This window comes from Belonocnema kinseyi, chromosome 4 (assembly GCF_010883055.1).
Source record: "Belonocnema kinseyi isolate 2016_QV_RU_SX_M_011 chromosome 4, B_treatae_v1, whole genome shotgun sequence".
Taxonomy (NCBI): Eukaryota; Metazoa; Arthropoda; class Insecta; order Hymenoptera; family Cynipidae; genus Belonocnema; species Belonocnema kinseyi.
The window spans coordinates 62,633,765-62,653,246 of record NC_046660.1 but is presented as its reverse complement, the minus strand read 5'-3'; the positions used below and the strand labels follow the sequence as shown (position 1 = coordinate 62,653,246).

At 26.9% G+C, this 19,482-nt stretch overlaps 1 protein-coding gene across 1 annotated transcript in view; it reads left to right on the top strand.

Moving 5' to 3' along the window:
* The first annotated feature begins 8,559 nt into the window (after positions 1-8,559).
* Positions 8,560-19,482, top strand: part of LOC117171418 (synaptic vesicular amine transporter) — a 111,811-nt gene continuing 100,888 nt past the window's right edge. Inside the window, exon 1 of the mRNA XM_033358721.1 lies at positions 8,560-8,745. The gene's annotated coding sequence lies outside the window, so the exon portion shown is untranslated. The remainder of the gene's footprint in view (positions 8,746-19,482) is intronic.

The following is a 19,482-nucleotide window of genomic DNA, read 5'->3' as shown; positions in this document are numbered from 1 at the left end:
GTATAGAGCTCCAAGGAGATTATGTTGAAAAATAAAAAAAAATTTACCCCAAAAAAATTGTTTTTACACTTCATTCTAAGGACTTATTGAACTACCCTCGTATTTTTAATCTCTTTAAAACTTTGACAAATATTTGAATTATAAAAAAAATTTTTTTCGACATTTTTGAAAATCTCTATTAAAATTTGTAGTGAACCTTCCATATAAGTTTTTAAATAATAAAACTTTTCAAAATTCGTGAAAACCTTCAAAAATTTTATCGAAATCTTAAAAAACTTACATTTTGTTTTAAGTTTTGTAAAGTCCTATTAAATTATAAATTTCTTTTTATCTTTTCAAAACTTCTAAACCTTCTATATATCTTTTAAAATAAAACTTTCTGAAATTTATATAAAATTCTGCATAATATTGGCAAACGTTTGAAATGTTTTTAAGTCTTTTTAAATATTTTACTAAAATTCATAAAAAAAGTTGAAACATACCCAGGAATTATAAGCAAAATTTTATTTATTTTCTCAAAAATTTTCAAAATCCTTAAAATTCCAAAGTTTTAGTACAAAATCTTTAAAAATCTACATTAAAAAAAAAAAGATTTTAATGTTCGCAAGGTTAAAATTATTTGTGAATAATTTCAAAACTTACAATATCTCATAGATTTACTAGATATTCAAAAAAAAAATGGAATCTTCACACTTTCTGTTAAAAGATTAAATTTCAACAAAAAAATTGACTTTTAACAAGTTGAATTAAAAACAGAGGACACGAATTTTTACCAAATAGTTGAATCCTCGACCGAAGAGATGAGTTTTTTTTTACAAAATACATTAATCTTCTCACAAACGGTTAATTTTTCAACCTTCGAAGGATAAAATTTCAAACAAAAATTAAATAGCTAAATTTTCAAATACAAAATTAATTTCTGGCAAAACACATCAATTTTTAACAAAAAATCCAAAGTTTTAACCACAAAGGTGAATTATAACAAATAAAATTTTGACAAAGTTGTCAACTTTCAACCTTATCACTAAGAAGATTAATGTTCTACCAGAAAAGACTAAAAATTAAAAAAATATATACATTGTTGAATTTTGAAGTCAAGAAGTCTATTTATCTACAAAATAGTTGAATTTTTAATCCGAATATACATGTGATTGTTCTACAAAAAATTTAATTATCTCAAATATGTAATTCTGCACATTAACTTGAATAGTTTAGTTTCTAACAAAGTAGTCAAAATTCTAACAAAAAATATGAATTTGCAACCAAATAATTAAATCTTATACCCATTTGTTGAATTTTCAATTCAAAAAGACGATTTTTTTAAAAAACAGTTCAATTTTAAATTTAGAAGATTAAATTTCTATCAAAAAACGAATTTTTGACCAAAAAGTAAAATTTTTAACTAAAAAAGATAAATTTTCAAAAAAATTAATTTTCGTTTAAAAGAAGAATTATAAACACAACAGTTCATTTTCCAACCAAAGAAATGAATTTTTAACCAAAAAGGTTGGATTTCTAACGGAGAAGACAGATTAAAAAAATGGTTTAGCTGAATAGTCCGTTAAAAAATTAATTTTTTATTAGAAAAAAATGAATTTTAAACAAAATAGTTAAATTTTCAACCAAAGAAATGATTTTTTAACAAAAAAAAATATATATAAATTTTCAAACAAATAGTTCAATCTTATACCCACATGTTGAATTTTAAATTCCAAAAGACAAATTTTCTACAAAATAAATCAATTTAAAACTAAGAAGATGAAACTTCTACCAAAAATAGTTAATCCGAAAATACCTTGAAAATGTCTTTTTGATGTTTTCCAAATTAAAAGAAATTAAAATAAGTTGTCAGATTATTACACATGTGGAGATTTATATTTTGCAAATGAAAAGAATAATCTGCCAGTTTTAAAGAATTGTAAGTAAGTTGATAAACATTCATTCATATTTAATTAAATTGAATTTTCTCGATGTAAGAAGTAAACTGAATTTTTTTCTAAATAAAAAATCCTTTGTACGCACATAGCGCGCACAATTTTCTAGTATTTTAAAAAGAAATAAATGTTTAATTTTTATTATTAATATTATTTTGGTCATTTAATTTTAAGGTGTATCAAAGACTGTTTAATTTGTATGCTTGTTAATGGTTAAAAATCTCTTATTCGGTTGACAATGGAATGGATTAGGAACAGTTCCTTGATTAATTATTATTGTATTACAAATCTCGCCTTTACTTGAAGGCAATACGAGTTTAATTTTCTTCACTCAGGAGTCTTGTTAAATTTATCCTCCCTTTCCCTCGGGAACGAAGTTAAATCGCTTTATTTTGTAGTTTCCATTCATTGGCCATTAAATTCAGATTCTAAGCCTCTTTTCTACGAATCTTTAAATCGAATTAAAAATTAAGAACGTAATATTAAAAGATTTCAGAGGATTTTAAGAGGCTTTATTGAATATTCGGTTGAAGAGTGTATCTATACCGAATTTATACAGAATATGTTGATTCTTCGATTTTGTAAAATTTTTTTTCTAATTTCGTATTAAGATACGATTTAATATTTATGATCGGATATAGAATATTAATTAAATAAATAATTATATTTTTGAAAGCATTGTAAATGTCACTTTTTTACGACCCTACAATCTCATAAAACACTGATTTCTAATAAAATATCGTACATCACTGGTAGGGTCAGACCCCCCCACATGGAGCTCAATGTTCGCAAGGACGACATGTCTAACCCTCCTTTTGATGTAACATATTATTTTTCTCTTACTTATTGAATATTTGGAATTTAATTTTTGTATTTCGAAAATACAGTAGTTTAAAGCAGTATTGTTTTTTAAATATAACAAAAATTCAGAAGATTTCAGAAAACAGTGAACATCTCAACTTAAGAATTCAAGAAAATTGAATAAGTTAAGGAGAATTTAAAAAATCCAATGAAAATTCAAGAGAATATAAAGAGTTCAACAGACTTAATAAGACTTCATAGTTAATGTGAATTCGAAAGAAGTCAGGATCAGGTGTACACATGAATTAAAGAATTAAAAAAATTAGAGAATCGAAAAGAATTTAAAGGAGCTCAAGGTGAATTAATAATAACAAACTAATTTTTAAGTTAATTCGTAAAGATAAGGACATTTATTTGAATTCGAGAGATTTGGAAAGAATAGAAAATGATGCAAGTAAATTCTAAAGAATATAAGAGAATTAGGGAAAAACGTACATCTCAACTTAAGAATTCGAGAGAATTGTTTAAAATCAAAAGAATTTAAAAAAATTAAAAGAATTCAAGAGACTATAGAAAGTTCAGTTGAATCCTGAGACTACATAGTAATTTAACGAATTCAAAAGAATTAAAATCAAATCCAAAGAATTCAATTAATTAAAACGAATGCAAAAGATTTTAAAGGAATACAACGAAATTAAGGTAAATTCGGGAAAAATTCAGATATAAATGAAAACCTGAATTCAAGAATTCAACAAATTTAGAAAATTGAGAAGAATGTAAAGAAAATCAAGATGAATTCAAAAGAATGAACAAATTGTTAAATTAATTCATAAGGATTAAAGGAATTTACACTAATTCAAGACATTTAAAAAGAATAGAAAAGGATTGAAGTAAATTCAAGAGAATTGAAAAGAATTCTAAAGATTTTGGAAACAATGTAATAATAAGAAAAAAATAATAATAATAATAACTGAAGAATTCAAGAGAATTTAACAAATTCAGGAGAATTGTAAAAATTAAAAGAATTCATAAAAATTTAATCAAATCGAAAGAATTTAATAAACTCCAGAGAATACAATCAATACAAGAATTTAAAAAATTTAGAGAATTGCAAAGAATTTAAAGGAATTGAAGTTTAATTAAAAAGAATGCAGCGATATTTTAAATAATTCAGAAGAATTAAAGGAATTCACAACAATTCGAGAGATTTAAAAAGAATAGAAAAGGATTCAAGTAAATTCGGAAAAATTGAAAAGAATGCTGAAGAATTCGGAAAAATTGCACCTGAACTTAAGAATTTAAGAGAATGAAAAAAAGGTAAGAGAATAAAAAATATTAAATAATTCAAGAGAATATAAAGAGCTCACTATATTCCTAAGGCTTCAGAGTTATTTGGGCAATTCAAAAAACTTTAATAAAATCCAAAGAATTCAATCAATTCAAATGCATAAGAAAGACTTTGAAGGACTTCATTAGAATTCATAAGAATTCAAGGGAATTCAGAAAGAGATGTACACATTGATTCAAAAATTCAAAAAAATTAGAATATTGAAAGGACTTTATAAGAATTCAAGGTGAATTTAAAAGAATAAAACTAATAATAATTAATAAAACTAGGCAGAATTCTAGTACGTCTGGTTTTTGTAATAGATATTTATAATTTTTTAAAATAATTTACATTTATTTAGATGTTCATTCTCAACAATATATATGGAAAATTTCAAATTTGTGTCTTCTCTGAGTACTTTTCATAAATTATCCATAATTTTGAAAACAATTTTTATTTGTTCAAAATTGGAAATTTGGTCAATTTTATCGAAAAAGAAATTTAAACGAAAGAAAAATGTTTAAAAAAATTATGGGTATAAATAATGAGAAGTGTCGACAAAGAAAAAGCTAATCAAATGTGTTGATAATGTTTAAAAAACTACACCTTTCTGCATTGATAAAGTCAAAAGTTACGTCATATTGATGAAAATTATTTAAATAATTATGGTTAAGTACTAAAAATACTAGGCGAACAAGAATTCTACAAAGTTTGTTTAAAAATGTGAAAAAAACTAGTTTTTTCTGCCTTCTTTTTGTCAAAAGTTACATATAAGCAATAAAGAATTATTTAAACAGTTAATAATAAATTGAGTCGACCGTGCTGATTTTTTATATCACCTAATTAGTTTATCGCCATAGCAAGGTACCATTTTTTGGCAATAAAATTTGAAAAAAGATTTGTTTCAAGAAAGAAAAGTGCTCTATACATTAATAATTAATAAATAAATGCATTACATTTTTTGATATGAATATTAAAAATTATCTATGAAAAAACTTCAGAACTATTAGTCACTGACTGGAAATTTCTATTCTTTATTGAATGTGAGAAGAATAGAAAACGTAAAAATCTACCACGCCTATCCAGTTTTACGCCACCTACACCTGCATAAAAGTTAAAGAAAAAAAATTTGGAATAAAGAAAATTGTTATATTTTCACTATACTTTTTCAATTAACTGCTCGTTCTTCCAAAAGCGTATTAATTAATCGCATTATAAGATCGATAAATTCTAAAATAGCTACAATCATTTCCAAGTAAAAAAGTGGAATTAAGGTAATAATGCGGATAATCGTTCCTTTAACTTCTTCTTTCGCGATTCAGAGCGGGTAAACCAAAGAAGTGACCAAGTGAGATTCTCGCGTTACTCAGACTCTCTTGCGGTGATCACTGCAAGAGCTTTACCGCTTGACAATGGAGGCGATGAAGCGTTTTCATTATTCCTCGACATTTAAAAAAAAAGATTAAGAAGTTGGAACTTACCAGGGGGCGAGAGACTTTACGGTAGAAATATATGAATATAAAAAACAAGAAATGTGAGAGAAGAGGACGAGAAAGAGGAAAAAGTAATGGTGGCGAGAAAGGAGGGGAAGAAAAAAGAATATGAGCAAGAGCAGGAGGTGGAGCAGGATGAAAAGGAGATGGACGAGGAGGTGGTGGAGCAAAGGAAGAGGAGGAGGAATAGGAAGAAGAGGAGGAGCAGGAGGAGCAGGAGGAGGAAGAAAAGGAAGTGCAGGACAGACTTCGCAGCACGAAATTTTCTCAAAACATGGGTTCTCAAAAAAAAAATGTAGGTATAGGTACCGTAATGAATTAACCAACCCAAAAAAGATTAATTTTTTACAAAATGTGACCAATTTTCAATTAAAGGGATGAGTTTTCGCGCTAAAAAATCAAATTTTTTAGAAAAAGTTGACTTTCAAACCAGAAGAGATGGCTTTTGACTATAAAACTTAATTTTTAACCAAGGAATATGATTTTTTTAACCAAATAGTGAAATTTTCAAACTGACAAGCACAAACATCATAAAAGAGGAACTAGTAAGATAAACTATGAAGAGGAAATAAGAAGTAGAATTAGTGAGAGAAGCTAGAAAGAATAAATAGGAAGAGGAACTAGGAAAAGTAAATAGGACAAGGAAGTCGGAAGAGGAAGTAGGAAGAGGAAGTTAAATGGGAATTAGTAAGAGAAACTAGATAGAGCAACTAGGCACAAGAATTTGGAAGAAGAACTAGGTCGAGAAACTAGGAAGTTGAAGATGGATATGAAGATGAATAGGAGTTTGTAAGAGGAACTAGATAGAGGAACTAGGAAGAGGAAATGAAAAGGGAACAAGAACGAGTAAATAGGTAGACAAACTGGGAACAGGAAGATAAAGATGAATGGGAATTAGTTAAAGAAACAACACATAGGAACTAAGAAGAGGAAGAGGAGCTAAAAACTACGGAGAGAAAGAAGAACTAGAAACTAGAAGATGGAAAGGAACTAGGAATTCGGAAGACAAAGATGAAGATGAATAATAATAATTAGTAAGATGAACTAGTTAGAGGCACTAGGAAGAAGAACTTGGAAACGGAACTGGGAAGAGAAACTAGAAATATGAACTAGGAAGAGTAACAAGGAAGAGGAAGATGAATGGGAATTAGTAAGCGAAACTAAGAAAAGGGACTTCGGAGAGGAACAGAAAAATGAGCTAAGGAGAAAAACTGAGAAGTAGAAGATGAAGATAAAGATGAATGGGAATCTGTAGGAGAAACTAGATAAAGTAACATAGAAAGAGGAACTTGGAACGGAAATAAGAAGAGGAACTAGTAAGACGCAATATGAAGTGAAATTAGTACGAAAAAATAGAAAGAAGTACTAGGAAGAGGAACTAGGAAAAGTAAATAGGACAAGGAACTAGGGAGAGGATGTACAAAGAGGAAGTTGAATGGGAATTAGTAAGAGGAATTAGATAGAGGAACTAGGAAGAGGAACTTGGAAGAGGAGTTAAGATGAAGAACTAGGGAGAGACAATAAGAAGCTGAAGGTGAATATGAAGATGAATAGGAATTTTTAAGAGGAGCTAGGAAAAGCAAGAGGAACTAAAAACTACAAAGAAAAAGAAGAACTAAAAACTAGAATATTAAAAGGAACTAGGAACTGGGAAGACAAAGATGAAGATGAATCATAATAATTAGTAAGTTGAACTTGTTAGAGGCGCTAGGAAGAAGAACTTGGAAACTGAACATGGAAGAGGAACTACAAAGATGAACTAGGAAGAAGAACTAGAAAGAGGAAGATGAAGATGAATAGGAATTAGTAAGAGGTAGTAGTTAGAGGAACTGAAAAGAGGAACCAGAAAGTGTAACTAGGAAGAGAAACATGTAAGAGAATGTAGAAAGAGGAGCTAGGAAGAGGAAGAGGAGCTCAAACCTACGAAGGGAAAGAATGACTCTAAACTAGTAGATGTTTTGTAACTAGGTACTGGGAAAACAAAGATGAAGTTGAATGATAATAATCAGTAAGATACACTAGGAAGAGGAATTAGGAAGAGGAAAAGAAGAGGAATTGAAATTAGAGGAACTATTTAGAGGAACTGGAAAGAGGAACTAGAAAGTGGAACGAGGAAGAGAAACTGGCAAGAGAAAGTAGGCAGAGAAACTAGGAAGAGAAATTTGGAAGAGGAACGAGGACGAGGAACTAGGAAGAGAAATGGTAGCTGGGATCTAGGAATATGAAGAGGAACTAGAAACTAGGAAGAGAAAGAGGGACTAGAAATTAGGGAAAGAAAGAGGAAATATAAACTAGAAGGAGGCAATGGAACTAGGAACTACGTAGAGGAAGAGGAATTAGGAACAGAAAAAGGAACTATGAACTAGGAACTAGTAAGATAAGAGAAAATAGAAACTAGGGACAGAAGGAGGAGCGAGGATCTAGAAAGAGAAAGAGGAACTGTGAACTAGAAGGAGGTAAAGTAACCGGAGGGAAAAAGGAACTAGAAAACGGAACTAGCAATGGGAATGGGAAGAGAAAGTAGGAAAAAAAGGGGAACTAGAAACTAGGAAGAAAAAAAGGAAAAGGAAGAGAAAATAGATAGATGAACTTAAAATAGATATTAGAAGGAGGAACTACAAAGAGGAACTACATGTATGAAGATAATTTAGGACAAGGAGCTGGGAAGAGGAAGAGGAAGAAGAAATGCAGGAAGTAAGAAAAGGAACAAAGAATAAAAGGAAGATGGAAGATGAAAGAGGGGAAAATAAGGATTAGAAGAAGAGGAAGCAGAAGAATAAGAACAGAAGAAGCGGTAACACGTCTTTAATAATGGTAATATTGCGTAAGGGATGACGAATCTCTTGGATGGGGGGATTGCTGGAAATGAAAGACGAACGAGGGGGATGAAATCGGGGTTAAGGGAGAGGGATGTTCTCATTGAAGCGCAAGCGCCATTGGAGGAAGTGTTCTGGATCCACGAGGATCGGAAGAGGAAGCCGAAGAAGCTCAGCGGACGCAGACAGCGGCGGGCAGTGACGGCCCCGAGCCGGAAACAAGGGTGAGATGCACCCTCGTCGTCCTCGTCAATCGGCCACGGCTTTTCCACGGACCGACTCTCGTCGTCAGTTAGGAAGGCAGATCGACTAGCAGATCCGGCCGTCCAAAATCGGAAAGCGGCCGTCGGCTGACGGTCTGCGCAACCACTTGTGTGAGTCTCCTTTACTATATACTTCTTCTTCGGCCCATATCGTCCTCAAGAACCATTTAGCGTGTCAAAATGAGTTATTTAATTATAGAAGGTAAAAAAGGAAGTTTTTAAAAAAGGAGAGACTCTTTCAGGGTTGGCACCAGTGAAGTTTTTATGTTAATTTCTTTCTTGGATTCATTTGCGTATCGGAAAGTCTATAAGAAGGATCGAAAAGGGAAACAAATCATTTTTAAATGTGGAGTTTCGAGTTAAAAAAACTATGAAGTAGTTAACGATTAGTTTTCAAAGGTTTCCCTTATTGGTCAATAGAATCAATTAAAAAAAAAGTTTTTTTTCTTGCACTTCAGAAAACAAAAAGACATAAATAAAGCAGATTAAATTAAATTTGCGATTTTTTGTCTAGATCGACCTAGGCGGAAAAGTTATACATAGTGAGAAAAAAATCTAAAATCTTAAATCTTGGTGAACAAATTCTTTTATTTAAAAAAAATTGTTCACATGTTCCTCTAGGCCTTTTTAAATCCTAAAACGAAAATTCTTACTTTTCAAATTAAAAAGGAAATCAAGTTTAAGACTAAAAATTCTTTTCTTATGAAATTGTATTCTTTTTAATGACCAAAAAATATTTTTAAATTAAGATTTGTTATAAAGTTATAGGTAAAAATACATTTTAAAGTACTCTCTTTATATTGTAAAAGAAATGCTATGCTTATTATTTAAAACAAAAATGTTGAGGGGCCACTTTAGATCATAAATTATAATCCGATTGCAAATTATGGTATTCTGGGCCCAATAATATTTTCAAATTCTTTTGTTTCATAAAATAAATTACTCTTTCCTTAATAAATAGAAAACAATTTTGAGGGATGAAAGAATTCTTTAGCCTTAAATTGTTATTCAAAAAAATTTACTTATGAAAATTAATTTTCAGAGATAAAAGGGCTTAGCGAAAACTCGAAACAATTTTTTTAAATAAAAAAAATGTATGACAGTACTTTTTTAACAAAAGAACAAAATTTAGGGGGTAGCGTTTGCGAAAAATTTGAAATCACTTTTTTTACATGCGCCTATGAAGAAACGAGAAAAATTTTCTATCTTTTATGTATGCAGAACAGATAAAAATGTTTAAAAATATGGGAAAAAGTACTTTTTCACGATTGAATTAATTTTGACTTCAAGGATTTAAAAATCCTCTAATTGTGATAAGAAATATTACGTATTATGATTGGCTCAAATAATTTTCGTACAGTTTTATTCTAATATATAAATGCAGCGAGACAAGATAAAAAAACTTGTGGGGCAAATTTTAAAAAGATTTAAAAAATTCTTAAAATATAAAAAATGTTGTTGGTGTTTTTTAGTAATTGTTCTCTTTAAATTTGTAGTTTGGAATTTAAAATTGGATACTGCTGCTATAAAAATGAATATTTATATACATAATTTTTTTTACATCTACGAAGTCTTTTCGAAACAAGAAAATTGTCGTAATTTCCAACAAAAACAAAAATTATTCTTTAAATAAATAGACAAATGCAAAATTTTCTATATTATTTTGTATGATTAAAATAATTTTTCTATTGAAGTAATGATGATTTTTTGTATATTTTACAATAATATTAAAAATCATAGTAATAAATTTCGCTCTCAAATCAATATTCATTTCAATTTTCTTCTATATCCCGTCGGAAAGTCAACGACGCATGAAATCTGTTGATATCTCCTGAAATACTGGAAAATTTATTGGAATACCGCGGAAGCTTTAAAAATTTCATTAGCTTATTAAAATTAATCAATAATTTCTTGAAATATTTCGAGATTTGACCAAGTATTTAAAATCCTTTAAACTATTTAAAACCCGTTTTAAACGTATTAAAACTCTTCAAAGTGACTGGGAATTTTTTTAAATGCTCTTAAATATTTAAGATACTTTGAACTCCTATTCAAATTTTGGGAAATCGCATAAATTCTTCAAGATCTACAAAAATACCGTGAAATATTAAAAATTATTTAAAACTTTTTTAAGTTCTTGAAAGTTTTAAATTATTGAGGGCATGAAAAATTTATTTTGAAATCTTTTAAAATATTCTCAAATCTGTAAAATTCTTTAAAAATTTCGTTAATACCTTGAAATATTTTGAAATTTTTGAAATTCTGCGAAATTCGTCAATTCTTGTGAATAAATTATTTTGAATCTATTAAAATATTATAAAATCTTCCTGAAATTACATTTTTTTCAATTCCTTAAAATCATTAATCCTCGGAAATCTTTTAAAACTCCTTGGGGACTTTGTAAAAAGTTTTAAAACTTTATAGACCTTATAAAATCATTTCATATCTTCTAACATGCTAGGAAATTCTTTATCTCAAAAAGACCTACAATATTTTTTAAAAACATTGAAATCTGTTGACATTCCTTGAAATTTTTAAAAGCTTCTAAAAATTTTCTCGAAAGTTTCGACAGTTCCCTCAAACTTAAAAAATCCTTTGGAAACTCTTGAAACTTTGTTAAGATTTTGAAAATTCTATAGAAAAAAATCTAAATCTGTAAAATCCTATAAAATAATTTCATATTTACAGAAATTCTTTAAACCCCCATGAAAATTCTTTTCATCACCTAAAAACCTTTAAATATTGAAAAAATGCTTGAAAATTTCCAAATCTCTTGAAAATACCTTGAACTCTTTTAAAGTGCCCTAAAATATCTAAATAAAATTGGAAATCTTTTTTCATTTTTTGAAACTTTTTAAAGCTCTCAATAAATCTCTAGAAGTTTTAAGAGTTTCCTTAAACGGATAAAATCCTTTGGAATACCCTTAAATTATTTTTATGTCTTGGATTCTTTTAAAATACTCCAAATTATTTGAACAGAATTCAAGAACCTAAATTCAGAATTAGGTCTAGATCTGAAATTAATAGTGGTTAATCTATGGGTTAATTTATTGATAGAAAAGTGACTAAAGTCATCTGTTCATTAAAAAAAGTGATTATAATTACTTTATCTTCGAAAAGTTATTTGAACAAAATTTAAGGTGTGGCATTCCTGATTATTTTTCACATATTTTAACGCTCTTGAAAATTACTTGTAATTTTTGAAAATACTTAAAATTATTATTCAAATATTCTAAGATACTTTAAATCCTTAAAAATTTGTTGAAAAATCTTAAAATTTTGTAATACTTTTAAAAATTTCAAAAATATCCTAAAATTTTTGTTATCCTTTTAAATTATTAAAGTATTAAAATATTTTTATTTGATATTTAAAATCTCTTATATCTATCAAATTCTTTAAAACACTTCAGTAATGCTTTGAAATATTTTAAAATCTTTCAAATACTACGGTATCCCTCAATTCTTGTGGATACATTCTTATAAATCAATTAATATATTATAAAATATCCCTGAATTTACCTTGGAATATTTTTAAAAATTCGAAAACCTTTAAATTTTTTTTTGATATTCCTTAAAATTCTTTAAAGCGCTTAAAGATGACATGGAACTTTAAAAATAATCTATAATTTGTTTAAATCCTTGGAAATGCCATTAAAATATTGAAATTTATTGAAATTTCATTGGGATATTTAGAAATAATCTAAAATATTTCTAGTCGTTTGAAATCTTTTGAAATTCTTTTAAAATGAATCTTTAAAGGTTTTTGGAAAACCCTTCAAGTTATTAAAATCTTTAGAACATGATTTTTAAATCTTTTAAAATATTCCAAAATCTTGAAAAAAATGTTTAATCTTTGGTAATAACTTAAAATATTTGAAAACCTTTGATCACAAAATCTCTCAATTTTGTTAAATAAAATTTTTTTTGTCCATTTAAATTTTATAAAATATAACTATAAAAACCATTGTAACCAATTAAATTCCCTGGCATTATGTTTAATTTGCCTTGGAATCTGTTAAAACACCATAAAATATTTTAGATTCTTTGAAATCCTTTTAAATTTTTTAAATTTTCTTGAAATGTTCAAAAACTCCCTAAATTAAATTAAAAAGAGTTTTCAAATTATTTGAAATATTCTGAAACCCCTTAAAAATTTTCAGAGCACTTGAAAGTGCCTTGAAATATAAAAAACCTGAAATATTTCCAGTTCTTTGAAATCTTATATAATTCTTTGAAGCTCTCGAAAATTTCTTGGAATTTCAAAAACTCCACTCTAATTTTTTGAATTTTTTGAAAACTTTGAAAACTTTTTAAATCTCTTGACAATTTATTTAAAATTATTATAAACTACTTTAAATTCTTTTGGAATATTTTGAAATTTTTTAATACTCTTAAAAATGAGTTGAAGTCTTTTAATTTTTCAAAAATCTATTCAAATTATTGAAGCGTTTTATATTTTCTTTTAAATCTTTGAAAATATCCCTGAATATTACAAATTCTTCAAGATATTTAATAATGTCTTCAAATATTTAAAAATGTTTCAAATCCCTTAAAATATTTTTAATTTGTTTGAACATCCATCGAAATATATTGAAGATTCCTCGGAATATTGATAAATATCGTAGACATTTTGAAATTCTTTAAAATCTTTGGAAATATCTTAAAATGCTTAAAAATCCCTTAATTCGTGTATACTTTGAAATCCATTAAAATATAAAATCCCCCGAAATTACATCAAATCTGATGTAATTTCTTGAAATCCTGTAAAATCTCATTAAATTCATTAGAATCTTCTATAATATCTTAAAACTTTATTGGTCCTGTAAAATCTTTCCATATCTTCTGAAATTCTAAGAAATTTTTCAAAAAACCATAAAAACTTTTAAATTTCTCTAAATTATTCAAATGTTTTGAAATTCTTTGAACATTTTTTTATCTCTTAAAGATTCCTTAGAATCATTTAAAATGCCCTAAATATTTAAAATCCTTTTAAACCTTTTCAAATCCCTTGGTAATTTTTAAAGCTTTTAAAAATTCCTTGGAAGTTATAAGAATACCCCAAAATCTCTAAAATTCTTTGAAATACCTTCAAAATGAAATCTTTTGAAAATACCTTGAAGTCTTTTGAAGCATTCTAAATTATTTCAATACCTTTAAAATCTTTCGAAACCTTCAGAAAATTTCATGAAATTGTTAAAAATGCCCTAAGATAATTTAAATACTTTAACAGACCTCTAACTTATGGAAATATTTTAATATTTCACTAGAATTGTTTGAAAATACCCTTAAAAAATGCAAAAGAATTTAGGAATATTCAGAAATGGGTATAAACCTGAATTCAATAGTGGTTGCCCTATGGATTAATTTATTGAAAGAAAAGTGACTATAAAGTGATATTTTCATTTTAAAAAGTGACCATAGTGATTAAAAAAGTAATTTGTGAAAAAAGTGACTTGGTAGCTATCCAGATTATTATTCTCAATTACATAAAGTGCTTCTTACAGAAATTCTCTGACTAGCAATTTTTTTTCAAATTTCCTGATTTTTCCCTAAGTTTTCCTGACCGACGAAATGAAAATTTAAAATCTCTTCTGCTCGTTCCGTTATCATAGAACCTAAATCGACAATTCGTCTTTGAATCAAAATTTCCATTGGGTATATCGCTGACCTTTTGTCTCGTCGGACTTCTATCCGGCCACATCTTTGTGTGATAACCGTTTCCGGTTTCTGGTTGCCCCTATGCTCCGAGTTAACATCTCAGCTTAAATTTAATCATTCTCCAGTATTCTCATTTCCACGTGTCATTCGCACTAAAGGATTTCCTTACCGACAAGAGAAACTCTAGGAAGTTACGACTGAATAGATTTCCATATTTCTAAATTAAATCTTACCATATCTTTCAAGCAAAGATTATCTGGAAAATGAAAATAAAAAATTAAACATGACATTTCGGGATTTTTGAAAAAAATTAATTGCGAGGGGTGAGTTTCCCCTAAAGTTAATTTATAGCTTTTGGAAAATTAATAACAACATACGCTTTAAATTTTAACCTCAGAAAGATTGTATAGATATATATTTTGCATTAAAAAGTGAAACAACATAAACACCCTTATTTTTGAGAATAGTGATTACCCCTATAAAAATGTATCATCAAATTGTGAATCGATGCAGTTTTTTTACATTTTAATTTTTTTCTATAGCGAAATTAATAAGTCCATGGTATTTAAAAAAACTTATTTTTTAAGTTTCTTCCCTAAAATTTTCATATTTCTTTGAATATAACAAAATATTATTTATTGAACAAAGTTTAAAATTGACATTTGAAAGTTTGAAAATATCTTAATTATAATTTGATGCAAATTATTAATTTTCAATAAATTTTGAAATTAAATGTATTTCTATTTAGAAAATGTGTTTTTAATTGCGAACTATAAGAACTAAAATATTAAAATATTAATATAATTAAAATATAAGAATACAGTTATAGTTTCAAACTTTAACATTAGAATGAGATTTAAAAATCTGGTTTAATATAGATCCTTAAATGAATTAATTCAAACAATTTAAATTTTATCTCTTTTGATAAAAAAAGCTTTTTTTGTTTGTTGATAGTTCAACTCTTTTTGCATAAATTAACTCTTATTTGGTTAAGGATTAAATAATGTCAACTATATTATATTTTTCGTTGACAATACATCTATTTTAGTTAAAGATTCATGTTTTTGTTAAAAATTTAATTATTTTAGTAAAAACTTCAACTAGTTGGTTAAAAAATAACGACATTTTTTTTGAAAATTTAACTCTTTTTTTAAAAGTGTTGTTTCCTATATAAATGATATTTATTGACTTTCCGCTCCCTTTTGGTTTTTTGAAAATGTTTGAAGTCGTCAGTTTTCTACAATTCTACCTTTCTAGTGCATTTGTCGTAAAAGGTCGTAAAAGGTAATTTTGATAAACTTACATTTTTTAAACAGAAATCTACCTTTCGAATTTTCTGTCACTTTATGATGTTTGGAAATCTCAAATATCATAAGTTCCGTTTAAAACGTTAAACACGTTTAGGACTAAAATTAAATACTCCAAAGTATATAAAAAATTCTAGACAAAAAATAAAATTTGAAGTTCCATTTATGATTCCAGTTGTTCGAGCTGTATCTTTAGGTCCAGATTTTTTTTACAATTGCTTTAAAAAATATAATTTCCTTCACATGAGTTTATAGCTTCAATTGAATTTAAAAATGTCTTTTAGACTCTTGGACTATTCTAAATTTTGGAAATCCATCCAATTTTAAACAAACAAAATTTCAAGATCAGATAAAGCTAAATTTAAAAAGGTAAAATTTTTAGCATGCAGCCACTATTAAGTGGCCACTATCTAATTGGATAACTATTGCTAATTAAAATGTATTGCAAATAAATTGATATATTGTGGTATTAATTTTCAGGAAGAAAATTAAATATTTTTGAGATCCAAAATTATCCCTTTCTTTTGACACAATGGATGTTGTAAGATAAAATATAAATATTTATTAGGCCAAGTTTTTTGTGGTACCAATTTGTCAAAAGAGTTTTATGATTTATCCTAGAGACCGAAATATCTAAACAATTGAGCGTGGAGGTTACTTCTTCTTGATATGTAAATTTAAGATTTAAATCATAACTGTTAAAAATATCTAAAACTTCTTGTAGTTTTTGTTTAGGGATTATCATGAAAATATCATGAACATGCCTTTTATAAAACGGAATATTAAACCTGAGTGCAGTTAAATAGTCAATTTCAAAGGATTTCATTACAATATCAGCTATTGCTTTTGATAATCGGGAACCTACATCTATTCTGTCCATTTTTTTTGAAAAAATTGGATCTGCGGCAAAACTTTACTTATTTTATTTAAAAATTCATCTCGAGGTATTTGAGGTAATCAAGTCCAATTTATTTTGGATACATGGGTAAAGCTAAATTGATAGCAATAGTAGGAAATAATTTAGCAACATCTAATGACACAAGAATGTGATGTTTTTTTTGTCATTTTTAAGATGTTTAAGAATAATAGTGTCTACTATAAATAGTCTTACATCCAAATTGTAAGTTTGTTTCTTAATATTGATAACAGCCAAATCAGAGTAGCATGTAAAAGATAGCTGAGATTCTTTTAGTCGTCTAAAAAACTTTAAAATGCGAAAACATCACATTTTTGTATCGTTAGATGTTGTTAACTTATACTATTCCTATCAATTAGGCTTTTACGATTTACCAAAAGTAAATGGAACCTGATTGTCTAAAAAACCCAGAGAATAATTATTAAATTCAGAGTAGAGTTTTGGCTCATATCCGCATTTTTTAAGTGTAATAAAAAAAAGTAAAAACTTCAAACAAATAGACAAAATTGCTATAGCTTCTCGAATATCAAAAGCAATAGCTGATATTGGAATGAACTTCTTGAAATTGACTATTTATCTTCACTGATTTTAAATATTTCGTTTCATAAAAATCATTTTGATTATATTTTCATGACCATTCCTAAACAAAAACTACCAGAAGTTTTAGATATTTTTAAGGGTTATAATACACAACTTAAATTTAGATATAAAGAAGAAGCCAGCTCCACTCTTAATTGTTTAGATATTTGGGTCTCTATAACAGATAATGAAACTCTTTTAACAAATGTATACTATAAAAAATTTGGTTTGGTAGATATTTAAATTTTTTATCATAACATCCATGATCACAAAAGAAAGGGATAATTTTAAATTATAATTCTTACAATTCAGACCAAAGAACATCAAATTATTGCAACAAATAGCAAACAAAGAAGCATTAGGAGGATTCTTAAAACAAAAAAGTCTAATTTTAAACTATTTCCATTCCCTAAGGATAAATGAGTATTTAAAATTTAAGAAATTTAAATGAGCATATAATATTTAAGAAATTTAAATGAGTATTTAATATTTAAGAAATTTAAATGAGGTTAGAATCAAATTTACCATCCTATTTAACGTCCAATAATCAAGTTAATGTGTAGAATTTCTAAAAGAAAAACCAAGAACCCAACAACCAAATTTAGACAACCACCATCAAATGCTTTTATTGTAATTTGAAAAAAGATATTCTTTAAAAAAAGTAATTGTCCTAAAAAAAATAATTTTTGAATAAAAATAAAAAAAATAAAAAAAAAGGAAGAAAAATGAAAAGGCAACCAACCAAAATCCCCTTCCTTCTTTTTTTAAATTTCTGTCGTCTTCTTTATTTTTATTATTATCAAATCACAATAAAAAACATTTTTGTAAATTTGAGAAGGTAAACGGAGAGAAATTTGTAAATAAAAATAAATGTTTTTTTATTTTATAATAATACAAATAAAAAAGACGAAAGAAATAGAAAAAGAAAAGAAAGGGGATTTGGTTGGTTGCTTTCCCAGTTTTCTTACCTCTTTTTTTATTTTTGTCCAAAAAGTTTTTTTTCCTTCTTAGGAACATTATTTATTTTAAAATTTAACATAAAAGAAATATTGTTTACTTTTTCGATTGGTTAACCTCTGACCGGTACAGTTAGACCATTAGAATACTGAATTAAAGAACATCAACGTCATAATTCAAGTATAGATAATATTATGGCACTTGAAAGATATAGAATTGACACTGGACATTAATTTAATTTTCTACATCCAAAAATTCTAGTTTAAGAAAAAAATTTAAATAAACTTTTAACTATTCAATCTTTCTTCATTAACAAAGAACAAAAAACGTGTTAATTTCAATTATGATGATTCCAGACTTCCAGATTTCTATGGCTTATTATGTAAAAACTAATTCTAATTTATTATTGTATTCATAATGAATTTTCGATTTTAGCTCTTTATGATTAATGACCAAATTGAATGCATTTAATTATTTGACTATAAATATATGACATTGCGAGCACCTATTAAAATTTAACTGTTGAAAGACTGATTAGCGTGTTTCTGCTCTTCACAAATTCGTTGTCCAAATTTTTCTTTAAATATAAATTCTATCAAATATATTTTACTTATTTAGGTTTATCCATAATGTGTCTATATTAATTTTGTCAACTTTTCGATTATTTTATAATTGCAATTTCAAAAATCCATTTTTGTAAATGAACTTCTTTTACGAAATTTCTTTGATATAGTTTTGAATTGTTTTATTTTCACAGTGATATTAATGGTTACGACTTTCATTTAACTATTTCATTAATATATAAATTATAACTTCATTCGTTTTTCGCTCAAATATTTGGATAACCAATCAAAATGTTATGATAATATTCATTATGTAAAGAATGTATTTGTTAATTTTAAATAATTTTTTATAATAAATTTCCCTGCTGATTTGAAAAGGGACCTCATAGCGTTCAAACGTAGCCAATTTAAAATTGAACTTTCGTTTTGTTTATTTAACCTTTGGAACTAAAAATTTATTTACGCATACTTTGGAATTTTTTTAAATTCCGTGAACACATCAACACTTTTTTAAATATCTTAAAATCTCTTAAAATATCTTAAGGTACTTTAAAATATTTTTAAATATTTTTAAATCTCGTGACTTCTTTTTAAATGTTTCAAAATCTTTTGAAATCCCTAAAATTCTTTTCAAATATTTAAAAATCTTCTAAAATATTTTCAAATCTCTTAAAATTCATTGAAGTCCTTAAAGTCCCGCAGAATATTCTAAAATCCCTTGAAAACTTGAGAACGGATTTGCACCAAAACAGTTGGAGATCAAGCCCTCGTTTTTAAACCATTTAAAAATTACTCTGTGAAACATAAAGAAAGATTTTGAAAGTTTTTTTTGAGGCCGTGCACAAGTTACGCAAATTATTTTGGTGGG